The sequence below is a fragment of the Mus caroli genome, unplaced genomic scaffold, assembly GCF_978045245.1.
Source record: "Mus caroli unplaced genomic scaffold, Mus_caroli_1 scaffold_8, whole genome shotgun sequence".
Lineage (NCBI taxonomy): Eukaryota > Metazoa > Chordata > Mammalia > Rodentia > Muridae > Mus > Mus caroli.
This window is the reverse complement of record NW_028227263.1, coordinates 137194495-137204615: the sequence shown is the minus strand read 5'-3', so window position 1 is coordinate 137204615 and position 10121 is coordinate 137194495. Positions and strand designations below refer to the sequence as shown.

The 10121-nt window shown below is 41.0% G+C and overlaps 1 long non-coding RNA gene across 1 annotated transcript; it reads left to right on the top strand.

Annotated features, from left to right (window-relative positions):
• Position 1: 1 nt before the first annotated feature.
• On the top strand, positions 2-8316 carry LOC147003686 (uncharacterized). The gene is made up of 4 exons (XR_015048024.1): positions 2-633; positions 3889-3928; positions 5082-5207; positions 5744-8316. It is a non-coding gene; the product is annotated as an uncharacterized LOC147003686 (long non-coding RNA).
• Positions 8317-10121: the final 1805 nt, after the last annotated feature.

The window sequence follows — 10121 nt, the reverse complement described above, 5'->3', positions numbered from 1 at the left end:
ATATAAAGTAATAAAATATATAAATGTATAATTATAATATATAATATATAACATATAAATTATAATATAGAAATAATATAAATATATCATATAAATATATAATGTAAAAATATATATAAATACATATTTGTATATATATAATACATAGTGTCTTATAAAAACAAACTAAAACTTACAGAGGAGAACGTGGAAAAAAAACTCCAGTATATTGGCCCAGGAGAAAAATTCCTGAACAGAACAGCAGTGGCTTGTGATGTATGATCGAGAATTGACAAATGAGACCTCAGGAAATTGCAAAGCTTCTGTTAGGCAAAGTATTCTGTTCATAAGACAAAAAATGAAATGAAATAAGCTTGTAGTACATCCTCAGTGCCACACCTAAGTGATTTTGTGGGCTGAATTCCCTTATGCATCTCCAAATTTCTCTTAGCATGGGGATGCACAATAGAAAGGTTACTGGTGATGACATCATATTTGATGTGTATAATTGAGAAGAGTTTGAATTCTTGAGATCAGTGGTGCATGAATACTCGATTTCAAATATGTCCTTTCTTTCTTCTTCTGTGGCAATTTCCTGAGTTTTCTTTGCAAGACAACCTATCAAGTATCATTAACACAAAGGCCTAAAACCAGGTGGGTCTTAAATCCAAGGCAAAAATGTTGAACTAAAGTGTCCATTAACATATCAACTGTACAGTGGCCTCCAGTTTCTCTCAACATCCCTCTGTCTCTACTGCATATAGGACTCACCTGGCTGGCATGCCTCCCCAACCTAGCTCCAGACTTCCCGCCCCCCCCCCAAACTTTCTAGTCCAGGTGATCCCCTGGGCTTTCCTCCTTCCAGCTCTTCTGACATCTATATAACTCAGCCACTTTTAGCCATGCTAGTCTCTTCACTAAGGCTGCTCCTCTTGGTTGGTGGCCCCTCTTTCTCTTTTCAGATCTCCTCTCCTCACATGGCCCAGCTTAGGGTCATGTTCACTCTGTAACTCTCCCAGAGGTTTCCTGTCTGGTTTGGAACTCACTGTGACAGGCTAGATTCTAATCCCAAACTCGAACTTGCCTCTGCCAGCAGTTCTGTAATTTAGGAGTGTTTCAGCAAGCCCAGCCTTTGTAGCTCAAGGAAATATTGGCACATCTATAATCACAACAATCTCCCTAACAGATTGAGTGTACAGCTCCATCTGGGGAGGTGTGTCTACTTCCTGGCACTTGATCATGTCTGAAGTACATTGTACAGAAGACATTGCACTGAGAATAGCCAAAGAAAATAGGCATTTTGGTGAAGTAAAAATGATGGGACTTTCGGCTTGTGTGCAGGAGGTTCTTTGAAACATTTTGGATCTGTCAGTCACAGACAGCTAGTTTTATCAGTAATGTTCATGGCATGAAAATGGGAGAGTTGAAGCATTTTCCTCCATCATGGAGGTGGAACTGAGGTTTGGTACAACCCTTGTGATCTGATCCAGGCTTCCATGGGGGATGACAATTCTCCAGGGCCTGGCAGGCCAGTGGAGCCAGGTGGTGATTGTGGAGGCAGCTGGTGGAACCCTGACCCAGGTGAGACCCTAGTGATCACCCACCTCCCTGAGTTCTTGGTCAGGAGCCAACAGGATAAAATCCCATGTCCCTGACTGTAGGACATCTGTTGACAAAAAAAATGTTTTGACATCTGTGTGCTCAATCACTAGAGCCATCCCCTCTGACTCACAGGGTCTGGTGGACTGTACACCCTAAGGCTTGTGGGCAGGCCTGTGCTTGGAGACAGAGTCCTGGGGTGACCTTTACTGGCATTATATGAGGGAAAGGGCTCAGTGCACCTAAGGACCTGACTTTTGTATACAGAGACTATGGTGGCCAAGAAGATTTGAACAGTTGAGAGATTCGATCTAGTCAGTTTTCCAAGGGTAGGGTGGGGGTAATTTGGGTGTAGGCAGAGACCTGTGAATCCTGGGGTGACCTTTACTGGCATTATATGAGGGAAAGGGCTCAGTGCACCTAAGGACCTGACTTTTGTATACAGAGACTATGGTGGCCAAGAAGATTTGAACAGTTGAGAGATTCGATCTAGTCAGTTTTCCAAGGGTAGGGTGGGGGTAATTTGGGTGTAGGCAGAGACCTGTGAATCCTTGGGTAAATCCTGTGCACTAATGTTCAAGTTGGAATGCAAGATGCAGCAGGCATTAAGGTTGGTGATGGTGGTGTCCAGATCTTTGATGGAGTTATTTTATTCTCTCAGTATGCCCCTCTCCCACCCCCTCTGTCCTTTCCTGCTCTGCTGCCCCCCCCACAGGGGGCCTTGTGAGCTCATGCTCTCCCTCCCTTCCTCTCCCCTCTCCCTTTGACCTTCTTCCTCTCCCCTCCCCCTCCCCCGACCTCTACCTCAGACTGTGTCTCTCTATGTAATCATGGCTGTCCTGTCTCTCTATGTACCATACTATCTTCAACTCAAAGAGATCCTTCTATCTCTAACTCACAATTGATAAGAAAAAGCACCCTTTGTTATATTTTTCTTTATTTATTTATTTTAATCTTGGCTCAAACTCACTGTTTACATCACACTAGCCTCAAATTCACAGAGATTTTCCTTCTTGTGGGTTAGGTCTCCTTTGGGTAAGGGCTGCCAACTGAACACTGGTTCATGCTGGAAGTGCCCTAATTGGAGCCAACCTGTCTTACATTGCCAATGAATTTTAAAAACTAAGCCATCAGAACATGCTGTTATGCTAAGCTTAGCTGTAAAAAAAATTAAATTAAAAATAAATGTTATTTTTAAATAATACTACTAAATTATATTAGTAATTATAATTAATAATATTACTAATTTTTAACTGCTACTGAAAGATTGTACAATTGTGTGATTGCATTCAGCATTTGAGAAAAGTCTGCCCTGTTATTAGCTATCCTCCCTCTCCCCATTGACACTCCCCATGCCTCTAGCTGGCCTATGTACATCCTGTTGGCCTCTGATGCACAAAAGTCTGCTTGCTTCTGCCTTGCAAATGTTGTGTAAAGAAAGGCTAATTAATTCCAAAGTCGAAATTCAATGTGAGTAGATAAAACTACATTTTGAAATCATATGTACCCATCTGTAAAATTTGTTAAAGAAGCATTAGTCATGTGCTCAGGAAGAGCCTGTACCAAATACTTGACACATTGGACTGAGGTTGAGACTGTGATTCTCATTTGTTTGTTTTTTTAAAGATATATTTTATGTATATAAGTACATGGATGCTATCTTCAGACACACCAAAAGAGGGTGATCTCTCCAGCATTATGACTCTCTTTTTGGAATAGGAAGGTACGTTAGTTTTAATGAGTACAGTTTCCATAGGCTTAGATATTTGAATGCTCAGTCCCCAGGGTGTGGACCTGTTTGAGAAAATTGGAAATATTAAGAGGTAAGGAAAGAATTGTTGGAGGAAGGATGTGGCTGGGAATGAACTTTGAGGTTTCAGAAGCCCACATGTAATCCAGTGTGTGTGTGTGTGTGTGTGTGTGTGTGTGTGTGTGTGTGTGTGTGTCTGCCTGCTGCTTGTAGATAAGAATATAAAGTCTTCAGGTATTGCCCTGGTTCCATGCCTCCCTTCTCACCACCATGCTCATCCTGGATGAACACTCTGAAACTGTTAGCTAGCACCAGTTAAATGTTTTCTTTTATATTGTAAGAATTGCCTTGTCCATGGTGTCTCTTCCAAGCAATAAAACAGTAAATTTTATCCTCAGGTCACAAATAGTAGAGATTGATTCTTTGTCCAAGGTCACCCAGTAAGAGACTACAAGGATGGAGCCCAGTGGGTACCTGACTGCATGTATTAGAGAGGACTTGGGTGAACCTTTGGGATACCAACACTCTTGCTTATTACTCACAACCTTATTTTTCTACAGGTTTCTAAGTATTCAGTTAAACCCTGCCATCCAGGAAGAGGTAAGTGGAGGGAGCCCAGCAATCACACTCCTCACTTAACACATAAGTGATCTCTGGGACTGTGGGGTCCTGGGACTCTGTGCTGGAATTCTCTTTGCCTTTCTATTTGATTTCCTTGGCACATGCTCAGAATGAAAAGTCCCCACATCCACAGCAGGGATTACATGAACAGGTTTCCCTTTATGGTAACCATTGGCTGAAGATTCAAAGGTCTTAAAGCTCCAGTGATGACATTAGACCAGGCCTGGAAGTGAAATGGGTTGGTGATGATTAGAAATGCTCAGGCATGCATGAATTCGGCTGGCTTTAGTGGAAGGTAGGAATTGTGATAGCACAACAGCTGAGGGCTGAGTCTGCATACTGAGATTGAATGGAAGCTCAGTGTGAAGAAAGATTTGTGTGTCCTGAGGTCATGTACACATGGCTTCCTGGCCTTTGTGCCAGGGACAGAGTGGACAACAGTGATCCAAATGTAGTCTGTGTGAAACAGATGATGGGGAGGAATCCATGTTAGTGTCTGATTGGGAAGCATCCAGGTGAATTCTCAGATTGAAAGGAGGGACATTCTTCTAGCTTGGAGTGATTCCAGTTGTGATGGTTTCAATGAACTCACTCTCCAGATATTCATAGACTTGAATACTTGTCCCTTATTGGTGGAACACTTTGGAGATAATAATGATGTATAGCCTTGTTGGAGGAGGTGTGTCACTGGGGGTGGGCTTGTAGGTCTCAAAAGCTCTTGCCATTCCCAGTTAACTCTCTCTGCCTGGTACTGTACTATGGATCAGGATGTAAGCTCTCAGCAACTGTTCCAGTGCTGTGTGTGCCTATATCCATCCTCCCTGACATGGAGGTTACAGATTGACCCTCTGAGGTGTAAGCCCCAATAAACTCCTTGTAATTATAAGTTGCCTTGGTCATGGTGTCTCTTCCCAGTAATAGAAAAGTAATTAAGCCACTATGTCAACTTGACTGTTGTTGCTGAGTGATGAGCACAGAAGTTGGTAGGAACTTGAGGATAGACTGGCTATCAATTGAATAGGTTCACAGCCTAGTATCCTCTCAGGTAGAAAGCTAAGTGGGAATGACTTAAGGGTACCAGGAATCCCTGACATGGAGGATTCATGTAAATTCAACTTTCTCCACTGTTCAGGACTGTTTATCCTTTGAGGATGTGGCTGTGTATTCTCCTGGGAGGAATGGACACTGCTTGATGACTCTCAAAGGATCCTGCACTAGACTGTGATGACAGAGTTCTTCACACTCATGTCTTTGCTGGGTAAGACCCTACCATCATTTCAGAGCATGTATAGGCTTTCCTTTGTTTTTGGTTTGTTTTTGTTTTTGTTTTGTTTTTGTTTTAGTTTGTTTCTTTGTGTTTTTTTAGAGAGAGCTGTATCTTTCTCAATGCTGGCCTATGAACACCAAGTCTTTCCCCCACAGTCTTGGAGTATAAAATACAGGTTAAAAACCAAGTCAAGTTTCACAACAGCTCTGTTTCTCTCAATTGCAGCAAAGGCACACAGGAATCAATTTGGGGTAAAGATTTTATTGGGGTGTATTTGAGAAATCGGTCTATCTTTAGAATCCTAGCTGTGCTAGATGCACTATGTAGACCTGGCCATCATCTGACTTGCCATGTCTTCTTGCTCTGCCTTTTGAATGTTGCAATTAATGGATTGCATACAGCTACTATTGCAAAATTTTACTAGCATGTTACACCTCAATCAACACCAGATGGTACACACTGGAGAAAACCCTTTTCAGTGAAGTGAGTGTGGGATGTCCTTCACCCACAAATCCTTTCTTCTTAAGCATTTCAGAACTCACACTGGAGAGAAGCCATTCAGGTGTGGTGGGTGTGGCAAAGCCTTCAACCATAATATCTCCCTCACCAGTGAGTTCACACAGGGGAGACACCTTTTACCTGCAACGAATGTGGGAAGTCATATATGACCAGATCCAACCGTACACATCATTTTCAAGTTCATGCTGTGGAGAAACCTTACAGTTGCAATGAATATGGCAATGCATTTAAGGAGAAATCCAGCCTCATTTATCTTGTGTGAGTGCACACTCAGGAAAGGTCTTTTCAGTACAGCAAGTGTGGCAAGTCCTTCAGCCAAAAACCTTTCTCATTAAGCATTTCAAATTCACACCAGAGACAAGACTTTCAGGTGCAGTGAGTGTGGCAAAACCTTCAAACACAACTGCTTCTTTGTTGCTCATCAGTGAGTTCACACAGGAGAGACACCTTTTACATGCACTGAATGTGGCAAGTCATACATAAACAGGTCCACCCTTTTATATCATTATTGGGTTCATACTGGAGAAAACCAGTAGAAGTATTCTGTAGTGGTCTGAATAGGTTTGGCTCCAGAGATTCATGTGTTTGAATGCTTGGCCCATACCAAGTGACACTATTACATGTTGTGGCCTTCTTAGAATAGGTGTGGCATTGTTGGAGAAAGTGTGTCACAGTGGCGATGGACTATGAGGTTCAGTGCTCAAGCTCCTCCCAGTGTGGGAGAGTCTCTTCCTGGCTGCCTTTAGATCAGGATATAAAAACTCTGCTCCTCCGAACCATGTCTCCCTGCATGCAGCCATGGTTGCTGCCAAAATGATAATGGACTGAGCTTCTGAAACTGTAAGCCAGACCCAATTAAATGTTGTCATTTATAAGACTTACCTTTTCAAAGTTTTCAAAGTTCTTTTCAAAGCAATGGAAACCCTAACTAAGACATGATATCAAATGCATAAATCATATAAGGAAAATTGCAGCCTTGTTTGTCATGTCCAAGCTCATATAGGGGAAAGGAAATTTGAATGTCATGCATCTGGGAAGTGTTAAAAAACAAAACTCACCCCATCAATGACCAACAACTTTATACTAGAGGAAAGGATTTTATGTGTAGTGTGTGTGGGATGCAGCCTCATTTACATCAGAGATTTTATGCAGCAAAGCATCATGAGTGCAAAGAATGTGGCAAAGTGTTTTGCTGCAGGACTGGCACCACACTAAATAGAGTATATGTATTGAGTGCAATGAACATGGGAAATCATTTCCATCATCTACCCTATATAGACAAAAGGGTTTTCACTGGAAAAAAGTCAAGAGTGCTTCAGATGAGCGGAGCGTTCACCCACACTTCCATCATATTTAACTGAAGAAACCACAGTGCAGACACGCATCATGAACCCGCTGAATCTGGGGAAGACTTTGAACAAAGTTTGTTCTTATTAACAACAGAGACACAACCCAGATAGGTTTGTGAATGCAGAGAATGTAGAGAAAGCTTCAGCCATTGACCAAGCTTGTTGAAACTTAGGAGTGAATGTGACTTTGAGCAAAGAAGTTCTAAGAGTGGCTTTTGTGAGGAAGCCAGTCATTGAAAATTATTCATCAAAGAAGAACATGGAATCAAGATGAGGATTATTGCCATCTCATTACTAAGAAGTTAATGCTTTCCTGGGACTTAGCAAGATGAAGCTGTGTTCGTGGCTGCATCAGTGTGGATTGGAGTCTTCATGTTTCTGACTTTGAATGGGGGAGGAAGAGAGTGACCTCACTTTAAATAAGACATATATTTATTGTTGTTTGTTCTATTGGTTGCCCTTTTTTCCTCACTGAATATTGCAGTCTGTGGGATAAATGATCATTTACAGTAAAGTCTCCATGACTAATGTGTCACAACTTTTGTTGGGGACCAGCTCTGCGTAGCACCTAATGCTCTTACATAGGAGTGCAACCCATATGTTTTTGTTGTTTGTTGTTTGTTTCATGTGTCAGTATTTCAACTGGACATATATATGAATATTAAGTACATAACTAATGCCTGTGAGTCCCCCCAAAATGCACTGGATTCCTGGAACAAAAGTTACAGATGGGTATGAAGCAGTCTGTTTGCTGCAAATGGAACCCTGGTCCTCTACCATAGCAGAATATGGACTTACACTCTGAACCCTCTCTGGAGTCCATGTTTTACATTTTAAGAAGTTACTAGACTTTGTTCTAAAAGGCTCTGCATTTCAGAGTTACTCCTGCAGCATATCAGATACCAGTTTGTCACATCCTGATATTTTCCAAGTCATGAGGTATTCGCTTTAACAATTTTAGTGTCTATGTTGGCTCAGGAATGATGGTGCAGGCTTTAATCCCAACAATCAGGAGGCAGAGGCAGCTGTAGTCAGTGAGTTCAAGGTCATGATGGTCTAGGAGATCCAGATCATTGTATATCTTTAAGTGAATGCTGGGAATTGAACCCAAGTTAGTTGCAATAAGAGTAAGTGCTGTTATCCAGTGAGGTGAGCCATTTTCTCACCCTGTATCTATGTTTCCTTTTTATATATATATATACAGACTTACTATGTTCGTTTGGCTACCTTGTTTCTCTGTGTATCTCAGGTTGTCTTAGAACTCATAGACATACCCATATTCTGGGTTCTGAGTGCTTGTATTAAAGACATGCCCCTCTGGGGGATCAAAGTAAACTGGTGCCTTCCTGTCTTAGCCAGTGTCCTGAGTAGATCTCCGATGCTAGTACTGCACCCAACCACCCAACACCCAGAGGAAGCTGGACTCCCAGGTGTTCTAACAAACCCATGATCATAGGATCACAGGTTCTTAGGAGTTTGATCATGCCAGTATTTCAGGATCCTAGAGGCAGCTTGACTCCGAGGCACTCTTACATGCAGAATTTCAGGATCAATGGATCACAGAGACATCTGGACTCTGAGGAGCTCTGATACAACCAGGAAAACAAGACACACAAGCTCCAGTCAGAGACAGTGAGTGCAGGTAGCACTAGAGATACCCAGAGGGAGAGAGGCAAGATCAAGAACATAAGGAAGAGAAACCAAGATAACTTGGTTTCATCAGAACATAGTTCTCCCATTATAGAAAGTCCTAGGTACCACATCACACCAGAACTGTGCAAAGAATCAATAAACCCAAGAGCTGGTTCTTGAGAAAAATCAACAAGATAGAAAAACCCTTAGCCAGGGTGACTAGAAGACATGTAGACAGTATCCAAATTAATAAAATAAGAACTGAAAGGGGAGATATAAAAACAGCAACCATGGAAATCCTAAAAATTATCAGATCCTACTACAAAAGCCTATACTCATCTAAACTGGAAAATCTGGATGAAATGGACAATTTTCTAGGCACATACCAGGTACCAAAGTTAAATAAGGATCAGATAAAACATCTAAATAGTCCCATAACTTCTAAAGAAATAGAAGCAATTATTAATAGTCTCCCAACCAAAAAGAGCCCAGGAGCAAAGGGTTTAGGGCAGAGTTCTATATGATTTTCTAAGAAGAGCTAATACCAATTCTGTTTTAAGTATTTCACAAAATAGAAACAGAAGTACACTACTCAATTCATTCTATGAAGCAACAATTACACTTATATCTAAACCTTACAAAGACGCAACAAAGGAAGATAACTTCAGACCAATTTCACTTATGAATATTGATGCAAAAATACTCAATAAAATTCTCACAGAGTGTAAGAATATAACAAAACAATTAACCATCATGATGAAGTAGGCTTTTTCCCAGGAATGCAGGGATGGTTCAATATAAGGAAATCAAAGTAACCCACTATATAAATAAAAGCAAAGGAAAAAAACTCACATGATCATCTCATTCAATGCTGATAAAGCATTTGGCAAAATACATCATCCCTTCATGCTAAAAGTCTGGGAAAGAACAGGAGTTCATGACCCATATGTAAACATAGTAAAAGCAATATATAGCAAACCAGAAGAAAACATCAAACTAAATGGAGAGAAACTTAGAAAAACCCCAATAAAATCAGAAACTAGATGAGGCAGCCTACTCTTTCCCTACCTATTCAATATAGTACTAGAAATCCTCGCCAGAGCAATTGGATATCAAAAGGAGGTGAAAGGGAAAAAAATTGGAGAGGAAGAAGTCTAAACATCAGTATATGGAGATGATATGTTAGTATACTTAAGTGACCCCAAAATCCCACCAGAGAATTCCAAAACCTGAAAAACAACTTCAACAATGTGGCTGGATGTAAAATTAACTCAAACAAATCAGTAGACTACATCTACTTAAAGGATAAACAGGCTTAGAAAGAAATTAGGAAAATGACACCCTTCACAATAGTTGCAAATAATATAAACTACCTTGGTGTGACTCTAACCAAGGAAGTGAAAGA